This window comes from Eupeodes corollae, chromosome 1 (assembly GCF_945859685.1).
Source record: "Eupeodes corollae chromosome 1, idEupCoro1.1, whole genome shotgun sequence".
Taxonomy (NCBI): Eukaryota; Metazoa; Arthropoda; class Insecta; order Diptera; family Syrphidae; genus Eupeodes; species Eupeodes corollae.
The window spans coordinates 258,012,944-258,031,674 of record NC_079147.1 but is presented as its reverse complement, the minus strand read 5'-3'; the positions used below and the strand labels follow the sequence as shown (position 1 = coordinate 258,031,674).

The window sequence follows — 18,731 nt, the reverse complement described above, 5'->3', positions numbered from 1 at the left end:
CTTTCTCTTAAAAATGAAAAAATCAACCATACATTTCTTTTTAAAAAAAACCTGCTCGAATGTTCAATTAATATAAGTAGCAACACTTTTTCACAAATGGTCAGTCATACATACCCAAAAGCCGGTCACTCTTCAGATGGCCAATTGCGATTCTTGGAATAAAAAAAGAAGTTATTATACTCTTGTGTTCTATCTTAAAATCATGATCAGTTCATTACATTTGGTGGATGGTGCGACTACCGACGAACGGCGCGCGCGGCAGCGGTGAAGAAATTGAAGACTTAAGGGAAGACTTTTATATTATAACACAACGAGCGCAACAACAATAACAACTCTATATTATATTGTTACAGTTGGCAATCCGCAAGAATCTTAAAACCGATTCGATTGTCGGCTCGTTTCAATGACCTTTAAGGCAAAAGAGATAGGTTTCTTTCAATTATCAGTTCATCATTTCGCAGCTCGCTCGTAGACTTCTTGTTCAATGTTTAATTTATGCAGTGCAAATAATAGACTCGTTCAATTGCCATGAGACTTACACATTAATATGGTCATATTATAGATATTTATATAGTATCATTATGGTCAGGCTTAAGACCATCATATTTTATCATGGATTGAATGAATGAGTAAAGCGATCACATCATTATTAATATGAAGCTGCAAAAACGATCTCTGGGAAAAGATTGATGCTTTTTGCAATGCAATGCGTAACGTTTATAGTGAGCTCATGTATGAACACTAAGTAGGTATACTGGTGTATAGGATTCAGTACATATAATGAAGAAGTGCGTTTAGCTTCATGCTGGGATTTGAATTGATTTCAATTGCTCACAAGTATATTTTTAATGGAAAAAACAGAGTAATTAAGGTCTTAGAGACAGAGAGAAAGATAAAATGCATAAGATATGGGACAAAGGGGAATTGAACCCCCAAGAAAGTATAAAATGTTTAACCTACGACATGAGATTTTACTAACATGCATACTTTAAATGCACATTTTGATCTCAAGACGAAGTGATGAAGAAAAATCATTGAATTTTTAACAGGAAAGACAAACAAAGAAGGTAGGTAGGTATGTAGTGAGTGTAGGAATGATTTACAAAAAAAAAGTTCTTGAAAGATTTAGTTTTATATAAATAATGTAAGCAAGTTCAAGGTTATACACATTTCAATAAAATTAATTGAAAGAAAATCAAAGCACAAAATATTGTTCATAAGAAAACAGGTTCCTGATTGACGAATAAATGTTGACATTTTTGTTCGAATATTTAGGCTTCTGTAATCTAATATTTTCAGCCACCGTAATTTATTCCGTGCTGTGTTATTGATAACGACTTACCTACATATATAAGAATATGTAACTATAAAAAGAAACCAAAAGTTTATGAATAAATAATTTACGAATATTTATGTGAAGATGGAAAAGTTACAACGGTCTTGTGGCGCAATGGATAACGCGTCTGACTACGGATCAGAAGATTCCAGGTTCGACTCCTGGCAAGATCGAATTTGATAATCTTTTTTAAAATATATCAAAAACCTAATTCAATCTAAAATTAAGATTGGTACGAACACAATTTGTGGGGCCGTAGGTAGTATCCAACGATACTAAGCTTTTTCGGTGAATACGATCATATTCGTATGTGTCGTCTACTTTTCTCTGCAATATGACAGGAAACGATTTAGTTAATCTCTAAAAATATCTTAAAAGCTGTTTTCTAATGAATTTCTATCCTAATGTCTTGAAATTTGAATTGAAACATTTTGTGAACAATGGTTTTTAATAGTTCAATGGTTCATTAGGGCGTACATGCACTTTTAATTCTATAGACATTTTTTTTAATCAAAATTTCCCTTATATTATATGAAATTTTTCGCTTAATATAATCTCATTTTATGCACGCCACTACTCAAAAATGATCATTACAATATCTTTAAGATCAGTTACAGGTTTTAAAAATTATCAAAATTGATCTCGGAACACGGCTCAATAGGATTTCAGAAAGCGTTACAATTCAGACATACTCGTAATTGTTGGGGTCAGCAAACGAGAGAGGGGGAGGAGAGATATGTCTCAACTAAGACCTCTTCTTATCTACTGCAGCGGAATAATTCCCGAGATGGAATCAACGGTAGCGTCTACAGTTCCAGTAAGGTTAAACTACTTAGTGAACACCTTATAGGGCTTCTACGACTCATTGGGAACCCAGGCCTGTAAGGAGCAGTTTATCCGGCTCCCCGTCCTTGGAGAAATACTAAGGATCTGACCCTCCAGGTTGGGAGTTGTACCATCGGGGTGACTTCCTGATCACATCAAAATATCCTAGTTGCGAAGCACCTACAAGCATCGGATACCAACAGATTTACTGTTGACAACCCACGCAACCGAAATAAGAACAACGATCTGTACGTCGAAAGTTAGGTCTCTTAGGTCTCAGACCACGTGCAGCCAAACAATAACGCAAACTAAAAGACTGCGATGTATACTACGCGACTGCCACCGAGACCAAAGACAGCGTTTATTTGGGAGTGGATTTGTTGTTGGAACTAGACTCAGACAACAATTCTTGAGTCTTAACAGTGTGAGCGAGCGCATCAGAGTTTCAACTAACCTCTTAAGAAGTCCTATGCTGGCTGCATTAAGCATTGATTACCTTCCAGCCATCAGAGATGCTGCCTCTGAAGTGCTAGGTTACACACGGCCACAACAACGAAACCCCTGGTTTGACGACGATCAGGGAACATCGTAGTAGAACCGCAGTCTATGAACAACGATGTCTTGGACAAAACGTCACCATGCTATAACTTTGAGGTAGTTAAGGACTTTGTCTACCTAGGTGCCGCTATAAACACAGAGAACAACACCAGCGCTGAAATCAAACGAAGAATAACTCTTGCAAATCGCTGCTTTTTTGGACTTAGAAGGCAATTGAGTAGTAAAGTCCTCCCTAGGGAATCTATAAGACACTCATCATCCCGGTTCTCATTTATGGCGCTGAGACCTGGACCCTGTCAAAGAAAGATGAGAGGGTCTTAATAAGCTTCGAGAGGAAAATTTTTTGGGTGATTTTTGGTCCCGACTGCATAATAAATGGAGAATGTAGGAGAAGATATAACGACGGACTGTACGGGCTGTACAGCGACATTGACCTAGTTAACAGAATTAAAGTGAAACAACTTAGATGGCTGGGTTATATAAAGCAAATAATGGATATCAACGCTCAAGCCAGGAAGGCCTTCGAATCCAATAACGAGGGTTGGCGCAGTAGACGAAGACAGTGACTCAGGTGGCGCACGCAGATGGGTGAAGAATAAATTTTAATTTGTTAGAATTAAGTTCTTCCTTAAATGTTGTAAAAGTGGACGCATCTGCTGAATTGAATAAATTTCAGCTGAAAAGTCTCAGTTCCCGACCATTTTTTGCAGATGTTGGGGCGTATGTCCGCAATAACACTCCAAGGCGTCAATTGGCTCCCTGTGTCTACCTGGAATTTCACAAAACCCCACACAAAATAGTCAAGCTGTGTTAAATCACACGATATTGAAGGCCACGAGGCAGTATTCACGGCTGCGTGATCCGAAGAATCAATTAGGTAATAATTTTGCACACTTTGCAAACGTTTTTCAAAGGGAAGTCTATTCATTATAAAATGGGAGACCAACTTGAGCATATATTAAGTGACAGGTGTCGAAAAGACCAACTGTAAAAAAAGAATTGACCGATTGGAAACCACACGTCCTTAGAACTCCATGAATCGAAATAAGCTAAATTCATAACTAAAAATGTCATCCCGTCTTCTTCCAAATTTTGCGTTGAAAAAATTCTTCAAAACAAACAGTATTCGAAAAGTAGAAATTTGTATAAAATTGTTGCCTGAATAAAATATATCGCGTATGGGAAAAATTGAGGTTTCCAGATTTTTTTGAAAAACCTATTGAATCCATTTCTTCAAGTATTTGACTTGCACGTGAAACAAATTTTAAAAATTGAATGTAAGACGAAACTTCAAATAACACACATTTTTGTGCCAGGCCACCAGATGACACGTATTGTCTTAAAGTACCTTTTACTGCTGACAGGTAACAGGAAGTTTTTGCATATAATATTGTCAAGTTTAAATAAAAATTTGATTCTATAAAATCACATCATTAACTACAATATTCAAAGGCCATCAACTTTCAAAATATTTTCATCGAATTCAAAACTGATACTCTTCTTCTTAAAAAATAAAAAAACACCCAAAATCTGTTAATGTGGCGCCATTTTTAACCAAAATGTGTAGACTCTAAAAATCACTAGAAGCAGTATTCACCTCATTAAACGGAAGTTTTATTCTTTCGTGATGCGTAAGTAGATATATTTGAATATTATAGATACCTGCTTCCAACTGAGCTAATTATCTACTCAAAATTTTAATAATTTTGATTGGCATCATGACATCAAAACAGCAGTCGTCTTTCCTCTTCAATACACGAGCTCTGTATAACTCTTAACTCAACTCGAATCCATTATAATAATAATTATCAATCACAAAGATCATATTTCCAAATTTTTTATCCTCACTGCTCACAATAAAAAATATTGGTTTGGGAGTTTTATTTTTTCTCGTGATTCCCTTCAACCATTAATCATACGACAGACATTTCAAGATTTAATTAGCCGAGTTCGTTATTAATAAAAATACCATTTTTTTCAAAGTTGGGTTTGGGAGTGTTGTTTTTTGTTTCTCATTGTAGATATTTCTCCTGTTAATGACCCTGTTTTTTGAGATCCATCATCTTCGCCGATTTGCTTAAGATTGTCAAAAAAATCAACTTAGTCCGCCCCTAAGTAAGTGGTATGATGATGATGCCAATGAATATAATAATCATACAATGTTGTAGAGTCATCAGCGACAGTAATGGAGACACTGGGATGTTTCATCAGTAGTTCCTTGTATGTAAATGATGATTCCAAATAACAACAACAAAAATTGAAAGAATGGAATTTCATTATAATTTGTGTAATTTTATTTATTGATGTTTTACAGCAAAAAAATAAAAGAGAAAAAAAAAACAAGAAGAAATTTATTAATTGCTTACAAAATTTCGTGCGATTATGACATATTCAATGCATTAATCAATGTTATTAGCGGTAGCTGAGCTTAATTTGTCACTTTTTTAGCATTCAAGGTATAGGTCTCTATAGAAGCTTGATTGATTTTTTATTAAAACAAAATTGAATGCTGGAATAGTTTCATTGACGGCAAAGGTATGTTTGTAAAAGATTTTATATTGATGAAAATATGTACTTTTGTTGTTTTTTCCGATAAACTATTTAATAAATTAATAAATTTAATAGCGAATTTATGGAATTTCAAATAAAAGTTCACGTTAATTAAGGTAAATTGATTATGATCGAATGTTTGAATAAAACAATAACAATAAGATTCATGTGTGTTATCAAATACTGTGGGATTATACACACATTCTATTTCGTAGAGGCCAACCTTAATTATTATTGAGTCTCATATCGATGTTTTTTTAAATAAAATCTCCCAAGTCTTTCTAGAAGCGCTGATTGTTTCAATCTTAAGCTAATGTTAAAATTAAAGTAGGTACAGCTGAATTAAATTAAAAATGCAAGACTAGGTCATACGTTCGCTTACTTGAATATCTAAAACCTTAAGGAATTTGAAGAGATTTATTGGATATGTTTAGAGACTTCGAATTGATTATAAAGGCTTTTAAATTATTTTCGGACTTATTTAGTAATAATCTCAGTCTGTACACAAATTAAAAATATATGGATTGGTATAATTTTAGTTATAGTAGCCCTTTCTTAAGTTTTTAAGAATTGCGAATTTGTTAAATGAGTTAGATATTTAGTTAAAAATAAAATACTAAGTATTTTTGAAACGAAATAATCGCTCTTCGTGTTTTTCCTTTATTTGATTCGATTGATTCGTAATCTATTTTGTGCTTTGGTTTTGACAAATATATTAGGTGGTGCAACGGGCCTGGTGATTTACAACTTCCAAATATTCCTGTTTACGAGTAATGTCAGGGATAGAAGGGACCATCAGTTTTCATGTCAAATCCAAACAGATAATTTAAGAAAGTACTTACCATGGCAAGAAATGTTCTTGGAGTTCAAAATAACGTAAAATTTTGTTATGGCTATAAAATACAACTACTGAGGGATTTTCATATATCTCTTATTTACAAATGTGCATACATTTATTTTCAGTAATATTGTAATATTAAATCAAAGGACACAAAATATTAATGCACTGTTTAGAAAAATTGTTAAAAATAAACAAAAATTACTAACATTTTTAATATTTCTGAAAATGTTTGTCAGAAACTTGAACAGAACATTTTTTTTCATTCTTTTAAGCGATTTAAGGAACTGTATGTTTTGAAATGAGTCTTCTACTATTAAATTCTTTATGTATTATTATGTTTCAAGATACAGTGGCTTAACTTAAGAAAAATAATTTAGGAGTAAAAGAAATTATAAATTAAGCAGTTTTGTTTTTAAAGTTTTTATACTATCACCTTTGAGTCATCACTTTCTTGACTAATAACGACCACTCATACATTATAAATCTTAGAATCAACTTGAAAAATTGAGTAGATTTTTGAAAGAAAATTAAACAAGTTTTTGAGAACAATTTGTAACGTTTTCGTAATAAAAAATTATTATACATTTTTTTGGCGTTTTCATAAATCATCTGGAATTGGTTTAATATTGACTGCAAACCACGTCTTGGTAAAAATTTTTTACTGAAAAATTAACCATTAATGTTTTTGCTGTAATTTAAGAATGATCCGTCAAAACCTTTTCAAGAGACTTAAATATTAATAAACTTAGTGAATTTTATTGTTTATAAAGAATATTTTATTTGAACACCGCCAATTTGTGATGTTTTTTCACAGATTTATAATCAGACTTCAGTAAAAAATGCACTAAATTTTTCTCTCGAAGCATCCTAAGACGCTCTCATCTTTCTTTGACAGGGTCCAGGCCTCAGCGCCATAAATGAGAACCGGGATGATGAGTGTCTTATAGATGGTGATTTTAGATGCTCGATAGAGGACTTTACTTCTCAATTGCCTTCTTAGTCCAAAGAAGCAGCGATTTGTTGTCTGTGTTAATCAGCGTGCTCAGGTAGACAAAGTTCTTAACGACCTCAAAGTTATAGCTGTCCATGGTGATGTTTTGTCCAAGACGTCATCGTTCAGTGTCCTCTTTTGATGACAGCATATACTTGGTCTTGCCCTCATTGACCACTAAACCCATCTTCTACGCTTCCGTCGTAATGCCCAAAAACGCTCCACTCACATCACGCTTTGATCTTCCAATTATGTCGATATCATCTGCGTATCCTAGTAATTGGATGGACCTTTAGAAGACTATGCAACTAGTGTTGATGGTTGAGTTTTGCACAATTCTTTCCAGAACGATGTTAAATAAGTCGCATGACATTGCATCGCTTTGTCTAAAACCTTTTTTGACATCAAATGCATCGATGAGATCTTTTCAGACCTTGATAGAGCAGCGTGCATTCTCCATCGTCATTCTGAACAAACGGAGTTCGACTGGGATGCCAAAACTAGACGTTGCTCTGTAGAGCTCTTCCCTATGGATGCTACGCAGCTTTAAAATCGATAAATAGATGGTGGGTATCGATTTGAAGCTTCTGGGTTTTTTCCAAGATCTGCCGTAGTGTTCAAATTTGGTCGATAGTGGACTTCCTGGTCTGAAGCCACACTGATAAGGAAATATCAGGTTGTTGGCGAACGGCTTTAGATGTTCACATAATTCGGCAGAAAGGATCTTATAATGAATGTTAAGGAGACTAATACCTCTGTAGTTGGCGCAATTTAGAGGGTCTCCATTCTTATGTATCGGACACACTATGCTGAGATTCCACTCATCGGGCATGCTTTCTCCCAAGTCGTCGCCTGCTGCTTTAAATAGCCGTCAGCTCCAGCAGCTTTGTTTGACTTAAGTTTAGATATGACTATCTTCACTTCGTCAATGTCGGGTAGGCGAAATTGTCTCTCTCTCTCTCTCTCTCTTACAGCGGAATTCGGTTGGTCATCCCTCTATTTCGTCGATCGCGCTTCTCATGATCTCTTTTTTTCCATCTAAGAAAACGGTTTTCCTTTCCTCTTCTGCTCGTAGAGCTCGCGAGCAGTTCTGTATGCCTCTTGTTTTGCTGCGTGCTCTTGCCGCCATTCGTCGTCAAACCAGGGGATTCGCTGTATTGGCCTTGTGAAACCTAGCACTTCAGAGGCCGCATCTCTGATGGCTGCAAGGCAATGTTGAGGTTATTAGAGGCTCGATCGGAAAAGGTCATGGCAGTCTCTTCCGATTGTAGCCGGCTAACGTCGAATCTTCTCACAGTACTTCCTTGTTTTGGCTCGGATCGGGATATCCGCAGACGTACCTTGGTTACAACGAGGTATAGTGGTCCGAGTCAATGTTGGCCCCTCGGAATGTTCGGATATACTGGTGAATTGTCGTGCGTCGATCGCGATGTGGTCGACCTGGTTGACGGTTGATTGATCAGGATATTTCCATGTCCCCTTGTGGATATTGAGATGTGTGAACTGTGTACTAGCTACCAGAACGTCTCGCCCCGCAGCGAAATCGATCAGCCTGAATCCGTTGTCGGAGGTGGTGTTGTGTAGGCTGTACCTCCCGATTATGCCACCAAAGATGTCTTCTCTTCCTAGCTTGGCATTAAAATCTCCTAAAACAATTTAAATGTCATAACCAGTGCACTGCTCATATGTCTTTTCCAAGAGCTCAAAGAATATGTCTTTGGTCTCTTTATCTTTCTCCTCTTAGGCTTATGTTTGCGAAGTTAGTTTTGATGCGGAGGACCAGATCCTTAGTATAACTCCAAGGAAGGGGAGCGGAATAAACCGCTCCTTACAGGCCTTGCTATGTTGAAGAAGCCATATAAGGTGTTCACTAAGAAGTTCAACCTTACTGGAACTGTAGACGCCACCGTTGATTCCATCTCGGGAATTCGTCCGCTGCCGTCTGGATAAGGAGACTGGAGAGGTGCCTTAGTGGAAACACCTCTCCCCTCTCTAGTTTGCTGCCCCCAAAAACTTTCCACTGGGGTTAGAACCCAATCTCCAGTTGAGGTACTAGTCACCTGATGTTCACCGCGGGAGTGTGAGAGAAGGAGTTGATAGACAGAGGTGGGCTTTGAGAAAAACCTGTGGACGCTTGTGTCCTCTTGAATGCACATGTCTACCATTTGAACATCGATCTTAATAACTGCATTCTTTAAATATGTTTGTACTAGAATTAAAAAAATTTAAATGTACGAAATAATTCGAAAAAAAGCCCTACCAATTTTTTGAAATTATTTTAAAAATCTAAAATGAATTGGCATTTAAATTTTGACCCAAACTTATTTTGTAGGAAATTTTAAAACATAAGTGCTATTATTTAAAAACAAAGCAAGTCCAAACACACTTTTTTCTTTTTTTTTAGAAAAACAATTGAATATTGAAATATTGAACTTTGCGTTTTTTTAAAAAATATTTTTAGATTGAAAAAGGCATTGCGTGTTTATTATACAAGCTGTGTACAAGTTAACCAATCTCATGTCATAAATTACAGTCTTCAGGAAATACACTGAACAATATTTTAAGGCTAACACCTTCTAAATCTCAAATAATAAAATCCACTTGAGATCGATTTATTCATATATCTCAAAAACTTTAAACTCTAAATTTTAAAGTAAAATGATATGAAACCCAAATAGTTTTTTTGTAATGTGTCTTAGGTGCAACTTCTAAGTTCACAGTTATTATTTACGACTCAAAGTAATAAGAAAGTAAATTTTGATCACTTCTTTCAGAAAATGGTTTGTATTATAAAAAAGACGAATCTTTAACATTTCTTGTATTAAAATTGCCATAATTAAATAATAAATGACATAACTAAATGAACACGTATTAAAATAAAACAATTGTCATTTTTTTTATGAATTGAAACAAAAAACTATTTTTAAGTCAAGTCAAATTAACCATAACTAACAATTAACTTACTAGCTTTGCTTACTCACGGACACTTTAACTTAGACTATAACACTTAATACTGATGTCTTTCGGCCCTAATAATATAATTAACTCTTTAAATCAATAAATGGTAACCCCAATCGGCAGACATTTTGCTTTTTAAATATACTTATATTAGACATTTAGCGTCATTCTTCGTTGTTTAAGAAACTAGATTATAAATAAAAACAAATCACAAGCAAACAAAAGAAAAAAAAAATTTAAATCGAATTTCCTAAAAATAACTTTTCAAAATTTATTTAGAAAACAATTTTGTGTAAATAAGATTGCAAATTCAAGCAGAATACTATATTTTTTATTTCCTCCTATGAAAAGCAAAAACTTTGTTTATTGATTATTTATTTTTAAAAGTTTACGTATAGTGTACATATGTATACATATGCATTTATAGTTTGTATAAAAATAAACTTAGTATCTTAAAAAAATATGAAAACATGTTAAATTAAATAAAATCCGTGCAGAAAGAAAGAGTCTGTTTTAGAAGCACATATCCCATATGGTCTAGTGGCTAGGATATCTGGCTTTCACCCAGAAGGCCCGGGTTCGATTCCCGGTATGGGAAGTTTTTTGCTTGAAATTCACCGATTGATTTTCCCTAAATTCAAAACTCAAACTGAATAATAAAATTTGCTCTTCAAAACATATACAATACGATGTTATGGTATCAATCATTATACAGCTTTGAGATAACCAATTAATCCATAAATGTCTCCATTTTTAACTTGTTCCTAATAAAATCATAATATTACTTTAAAATTTTAATACAAACGAACAAATATTTCTAAACATTTCTACTTTACACGTCACTACAAGCCTCAGTAAAGGAAAATCGGCTTCCTTAAATGCAGCACTATCGGTTAGGCTCTGTATCGCCCTTAGCGTGCTGCTGATAAAAACCTAAAAAGAAAAAAAAAAAAAAAACAAATTAAAAACTGTCATCCTTATCGTGTCGCCCTCATCTATCCACAATTGCTGCGTTAATTTCTGTGTGTGTTTCGCCTGCACCCATCAACATCATTCACATCCACCTTGCTGCCGAACTGAACTAACTCAACCTCAACTTAATTAAAGAAATAGTTTCCTCTCTCGGCTTTGATTTGTGCATTTAAAGCTGCACGATTATTTCCACTACATCAAACCTGTCAGCGCCGCGCGCTGCAACTTGAGACTGTTGGCCGTGGTGTGGTGGTGCCACTCTCAAAAGAGTTCATACGTTTGTAGCTACCATATATCGAAAACGTTGACTGACGACTGAGTCACAGTCAAAGATACTCGTATATTCTGACAAGAGGGCAAAGGGGGAGAGCTATTGATAAATTGCTAGCTAGGCCTTTGTGTCACAAAAGGCACAAAACGAGCGATAGAGCCCTGCAAGTGACAGCAACTCTGGACGGGGATATAGAACTATGCAACATTACGCGTTGACAGAAGCACGGTTTGCTTCGCATTCGCATAATTCACATGCGGCCTGACCATCAGTTTTTCTTTTTCCATTCAATTCTGTACGTCTCCGGTGGCACCGGCGGCAGCGACGTCCTGCATTTCCATGTCACCATATCACGTAATCATATCATTAGATCGGTCTCAAACATTGGTTTGGCAGTGCAGTGGTGGTGGGTCTAAAACGTATTTTCCAGCCGACTGAATCGATTGCTAAGGGTAGATAAAGAGTCGCTCCTGCCTCAATTCTAATATAATACCGAAGCCCTGTCCCGGATAATTGTCATTTCACTTTCGCAATTGCCCAGGCCCAGCCCATTATGTGTAGTATAGATAGGTTAGGTATAGTGTGTGAGTTCCTACAGATTCTCGCCCCCGAAATATAAGCATCAGAGAAACACATAAACGCCGCACCGACCATGACACTGGACATCTTCTCCCATCGAACAGGAAGTGTCAACACCAAAAACCAAGCTGTATAGCCGCTCTGCGGGTAATTAAACTGTCATTAGACATTATGGGCAAAGTTTTGTATTTTATTTTCATCTAATTGTTTTAATAACCAAAAAGCGAGGTGTTTGAGTGCTGAAATTATGCAGGTGCTACCGTTTTATATCTCTACTTGCTCTGATGCTTAAATGGCAACTGTTAGGTTTTTTGTAATGTGGTGATGGTGAGGCTTTTACGCAAAATTTCTAATAATGGCTTTTGGTACAGGATTTTATTGTCTCTGAAGGACAAGTTGTTGGTGAGAAGTGAAAAGTATGAAAAGTGAGAGTAGGTATGGTATGCGAAAAGATCGTAAAATGTTGATTGGCCTAGGCTACCTATATACGAGTAAAGACACCTATAGGAACCCATTTATGAGTAGCAATATGCTATGGGGACTATACGCTAGACAAGCTGAACGTGTGATATAACAATTATACTGCCATCTATGATGTCATTGTGGGAACTATACCTAAGTTTGAAATTGTATTAGTATTTTTGTTAACATAATGAGGGTTTTGGGAAAATTTTAGAATATTGTTCGGAAAAGTTTTTAAACTGCTGGGGTACCAAGGCGGACGGAAATTACTTTAATTGCGAGTTTGAAGCATAGAAGTGACACATTGTTGGAGAGGCCCTTGTATGGACATCAGAGATTGATATCTTTGACCAATATTAATTGTTTTTATGTGTGAGAAATTGTTGGAAGAAATTATTTCTGAAGAGTGTACATTGTACATGTACAACCAGCATACATCCGGTATGAAGGATTTCAATGATTGTTAAAAGCGATCGCAGGAAATACTTTATTTTCGATTGTAGGTACAAACATTAAGAACAATGTGTGTGGAAAGAGAAAAACTGTTACAAAAAAAGAAATTATTGTAGATGAATTGAAACAATGCTCTATTTGAAGTTTGCAGAGAATGGGGAGGATATTGATATCTTTGAGAATATGAAAAAAAAAAACAGTTGATTGACCCTAATCTAAAAAATCTTAACGGATTTTTCTTCCGACATATAAGAATGTTTTGCAATTTGTAAATCGATCTCGAGATTTTAATCAAACATGACATAACGTTAGTAAAGAAGTCGAAAAGTCTGGCACTGCCAAAACCATTGGCTCAATAAATTTAAATTTTAAGGGTTTGAGCCGATTCCCGTTAGACGCTTTTTTTTAATTTTTTGGTCAAAAATCGAATTTCGAATTTTCTCAAAAACAAATCGAAATATTTTTTTAATTTTCTATACAAAATTGTTTCTTTGGCTTCTCACAATACACACAAATATTTTTGTATTGCTCCAGAAGTTAACCTCCCATAGAACCATTATCATTTGCTTTAAAGTATTCTCAAGAACTAATAACCCGATTTCAATAATTTGTCTGCACAAGCTCTCATACTGTCTCAATAATAAAATATTTGATGATCTAAAATTTAAAATTTTACTTTGCGAATTAAAAAAAAAAGAGGCTGGGATGCGACCCACACTGATAACTTCCCATCCCGTCTGTCGATTTGTCTTGCTTAAAAGTTTGTCTATATGTACTCGTATCAATTTTTACCAAATTTGCGTACTATTTTTTCATTTTTTTTTATGAAAAAAAGGACTGCTAGATTTTTATATACAAATTATTGAATATCGAAAACAATATTTTCTGTGAAATAAAATAGTTTGTAGCCAAAATTTTTAAATTTTTTAAAGCTATTAGAGTCGAAAGTAAATTTTTTACCAACTTTATACATTTTTTTTAGGTTTTTATTTTTTGTAAAAAAACTGTCTATTGGATTTTTCTCAAAATTTGTCTTAATGTTGAAAAAAATATTTCTTATAAGTAAAAATTAGTTAGAAGCTATTATCTCAATTTTAAAAAGATATTTAAGTCGAAATTTATTTTTTACCAACTTTTGTTAATTTGTTTTCGGTTTTTAATTTTTTGTAAAAAAACTGTCAATTCGATTTTTTTAAAGCTTTTACTGAATGTTGAAAACAATAGTTTTTATAAGTACAAATTAGTAGGAAGCTATTATCTCAATTTTTTGAAAACATATTTGAGTCGAAATTCATTTTTTACCAATTTTTGTAAATTTTTTGTAAAAAAAAACGTCAATTCGATTTTTTTCAAAAATTTACTGAATGTCATAAAACAATATTTCTTATAAGTAAAAATTAGTAAGAAGCTATTATCTCAAATTTTTGGAAAGATATATGAGTCGAAAATTAATTTTTACCAACTTTTATGATTTTTTTTTAGGTTTTTATGTTTTGTAAAAAAAAACTGTCAATTCGATTTTTCTCAACGTTTTTCATATTGTTGAAAGCAATATTTCTTATAAGATAAAATAAAATTGAAGCCTAAATTTCAAGTTTTTGAAAAGATATTTGAATAGATATTCAATTTTTCCAACTTTGAGTATTGTTTTTTTTTTGGATTTTTATAAAAAAAAACCGTCAATTTTTCTTAAAATTTTGTCAAATGTCATTATTCTTCGTTGCACATAATTGTTTTGGAGATGAAATCATATTTTAGTCGTAAAATTTTGGAGTTGACACATTTTTTTTCAGTTTTTTGATTTATAAAAAAAACCGTTAAATGGATTTTTTTCAAAAAATATATTTCTTTGATATCACGTTACAATATATTATATAAAATTTAATTCAAGTCTCTAGCGGTTGTGGTTCGTAAAAATATTTAGGGTTAACCAAAATGTTCACACTTTTTTTAAACTGCTATAGTAAAAAACCACCATGCAATTTTCTTGAGAGCCCTTTCTGCATCTTTGTGCCTTAATATCTGTTTAACAAAATTTATTTGAATTCGATCTTCTGGTTCTGGACGACAAAAAAAAACATCGCAAACGTACGGACGTACGAACGTACGTACACACGCACTCACAGACATCTTTCTAAAAAAAATTTATTTCGACTCTAGGGACCTTGAAACGTCGAGAAATGTCAAAATTTTCAATTTGACAAATCGGACCCGTTACAGTAACTTCCTATATGAAGTTAAAAATTACTACCCTTAATGCCAAAGACCTTACCTACTGCATCTTATTGCGACATATAGGAATATTTTGCTTTTATAAAAAAATTGAATCTCGAAATTTAAATCAAGTATGACATAAGGTTAGTAGAGAAGTTGAAAAAAGTCCATCCGTCCGTCTGTCTTTCACTACAACAAAAACTATTAGACCAATTAACTTTAAATTTTAAGGTTTTGAGCCGATTTCCGTTAGGCCTTTTTTAATTTTTAATGACTAAAAGTAACAGTAGTCTTCATACAAAATTTTTTGGTCAAAAACCGAATTTTCTCAAAAGCAAACCGATATATTTTTTTAATTTTCTCTAAAAATTTGTTTCTTTGGCTTCTTTCAATACACAAAATTATTATTGTATTAATCCAAAAGGGTACCCCCATGAAACCATTATTACTTGATTTTAAGAACTTATTATCCAATTTCAATAGTTCAATAAATGTTGGCCTTGACTGCGCCTCAAATGGTCCATATGCTTAATCCAATTTTGGCATACTCTTTTCAACATTTCGGCCGGTATCTCATGAATAAATGCGTCAATGTTGTCTTCCAATGCGTCTGAAGCAGGCTTGTCTGTATAGACATGGGCTTTAACATAGCCATTAAAAAAAGTCTAAAGGCGTTAAATTGCACGATCTAGGCGGCCCATTGGCCGGTCGCGAACGTACAATGAAATGTTCTCCGAACTCGGTTCTCAATAAGTCCATTGTTGCGAGTGCTGTGTGGCACGTGGCACGATTCGCATACATGTTTAAGAAGTTCGGTCCACTAACGCCACCAGCTTATAAACGGTACCAAGCTGTGACTTTTTCTGGATAAATTAGTTGCTCTTGCAATGATTCTGGCTGATGTTCACTCTAAAATCGACAATTTTTCTTACTAACGTACACATTCAGCAAAAAATGAGCTTCGTCGCTGAACACAATTTGTCGAATCTTCGGCCAGCCGAGCTAATTCACCAAACATTTTACGGTGCAGTAGATCATTCGGCTTCAATTCATGTACCAGTTGTATTTTGAAAGGCAACACACCCGCACTTCCGCAACATTTTCCACGTTGTTGAGTTACAAAGAACCAATTGCTGCGAACAGCAACGAATCGATAATTGATGGTCATCATTAATACTGGCTGATACAAATTTTCTTTTAAATTACCACCACGCAAATTGTTGCAATCATCGATTCTTTTGAGGTAATTTTCGACCACTTTTCGACACTTATTAAGTGGTATCTCAGCCATAACTTGACGAATGTTGGTTTTTAAGTGCTCAAGAGCTAAAAATGTATCTGCATAAAGACGATCTTATGCGAAGCTTCACAAAAGAAGTCCAGCGGTGTCAAATCGCATGATCATGGGTGCCAGTTGATAGCATTACGGCAAGAATTTAAGCGGCCATGAAAAATCTCTTGCAATAAAGCCATATTCGCTAAAGTTGTGTGGCATGTGGCACAGTCGTTGAAACCACATATTTTCCAAGTCGTATAATTCAATAGCAGGAACGAAAAAATCAGTTATCATATGACCGTAACGCTCCCATTTGACGTTTTCGAAGAAGTAAGATCCATTCACACCTTCGGACCAAAGTGAGCACAAAACACTGACTTTTTGTGGATAAAATGGCCTCTATTCAACAATTTGAAGATTTCAAAACCCCATTATACAACAATTTTGTTTATTGAGAAATATGCTTCGTCGCTGAAGAAAATTTAGTTCGAATAATCGCCGCCCATCGCCTGTTGTTTAAGCACCTATTCGACGCATCTACGACGCGGCGGCGTTGTGAATGGTCAGCTGGTTTCAGTTGTGTCATAGTTTTTTACAATGGTGCCAAAGGATTGCGTAGTTAGACGATTTTATAAACCAAAATCTCTTCTTAAAGCACGATATGTGGCTGTAGCAGAATCATAATTTGTATGCATTGTGCGATAGTTAAGCGAAAAAAAAATTGGTTGACAACTTGGTTTGTCACCTGTCAAATTCTAGCCTTTTAGTTTTTAGACCCAAAAATGGATAACCCGTTATTTTATAATGTTAAAAATTGTTAATGAATATATCCCAGAAATGTTCATATTGGTTTTAAAAATTATGTTTTGGAATTCATTGACTTGCACCTATATGTAAACATTTCTTCACCGCGATATTTTTTGACAATTCCGTTTTTAAACGAGCAGCAGTCCAATATAGCAGTCGAAAACAAGACCAAATCACATCACTGGCACTTCCGCAACAAATCAAAATCATACAATAAAACAACCACATTAGGATTTTCCCATCTTCTTCTGACAAAGTTCTTTAGTCCAAAATGCTTAATGAAATACGAACAACATTTCACTTATTTGTTAGCCTTTTGTTATTATTTCGCTTAAAAAAGCATTTTCTTAACAGTTTGGTCATTTAAGCTAAAAGCTGTGTTTACAGTGATAAAGTCCTATATCTAAACAAGATAACTCTTAATACTAAATAATTTAAAATACCACGTAAATAGACAAGTGTTTTTTTAAACTTATTTTGGGTATTTGCCTAAGACTTAGTTCTAATGGAATATTTTTCCATTAAGAATTTAGTTTTTAACATCAAATATATCCCATATGGTCTAGTGGCTAGGATATCTGGCTTTCACCCAGAAGGCCCGGGTTCGATTCCCGGTATGGGAAGTTATTTTGTATGTTCTTGAAATGTGTAAAGGTTTTAGGTGGCGACATGCATTTCATGGTATTTTTCAATTTTCGAAGTATTTATTAATAGACAAAAACTATCAAATATCGTATGTGCTTTAGAATTATTTTACAAAAATAAAAACCTTAAGAAAAGTACTTCTAAAAGTTGGTAGAAATTGATTTTTGGCTCAAATATCTTATCAACATTGGCTTCAAACTACTTAACCTTTTTAACATCTTACACAAAATGTTAGTATTTATGTTTTGCAGGATTTTTAGAAATATTTACAGACGGGTATGACTAGGAAGTTATCAATGTTGGTGGCATCCCAGCTTCTTTATTTTTATTGTTATTTTCCCAAGACTTTACAAAACATGAGTCATTTCTTAAATGAAATATTCTTCGTCTTAACGAACATATCACCAACTTCTTGAAAAATTTCCTATAAAATCTAGATTCAGAAATCATAGATTAAACAAAAAATGCCTTTGAATCTTTTAAAAATCAAAAATTACGTCATTTTAGCTGGTGGTCTTTAGATTCAAAATCGCATAAACGTTTAAAACAACCATGAATCAACAATCAGCATTTTTTTTGAAATTTTTAGAAGACACAAACAATTTATGTGGAAGCTAAAAAGTTCAAGTCAAGAAAAAATCTTAGTAATTTTTTGCAATAATCATCTTTTTACCATTCTGTCTAAGCTGATTCTATGCGATGATCTTATCTCGGAATCTTCATTCAAAAATCTTTTGAACATTCCTCCTTATTCTCCTTGTTAAAGTGTTAACCTACCTATAGAGCTTTTTTTTTTAAAAAGAACGAAAACGGCTCACATCAGACTTTTAAAAGATCCGCTGCAGTATAATTTATTTTTTTTTCTTAAAAGATCCAACCAAATGCCTTCAAGGTGGTTATAACTCATTATATGCTAATCTGTCACAATGAATTTGCACGCCATTGTGATGGGCACAGCGCGCCTTCTACAGACCTTACCTCCTAAACCTCCTC

At 34.2% G+C, this 18,731-nt stretch overlaps 3 non-coding genes across 3 annotated transcripts; all 3 read left to right on the top strand.

The window, feature by feature from the left end:
- Nucleotides 1-1,436: 1,436 nt before the first annotated feature.
- Nucleotides 1,437-1,509, top strand: Trnar-acg (transfer RNA arginine (anticodon ACG)). The gene has a single exon. It is a non-coding gene; the product is annotated as a tRNA-Arg (tRNA).
- Nucleotides 1,510-10,585: 9,076 nt separating this feature from the next.
- On the top strand, nt 10,586-10,657 carry Trnae-uuc (transfer RNA glutamic acid (anticodon UUC)). Its single transcript has one exon. It is a non-coding gene; the product is annotated as a tRNA-Glu (tRNA).
- A 6,987-nt stretch (nt 10,658-17,644) lies between these two features.
- Trnae-uuc (transfer RNA glutamic acid (anticodon UUC)) lies at nt 17,645-17,716 on the top strand. The gene has a single exon. It is a non-coding gene; the product is annotated as a tRNA-Glu (tRNA).
- Nucleotides 17,717-18,731: the final 1,015 nt, after the last annotated feature.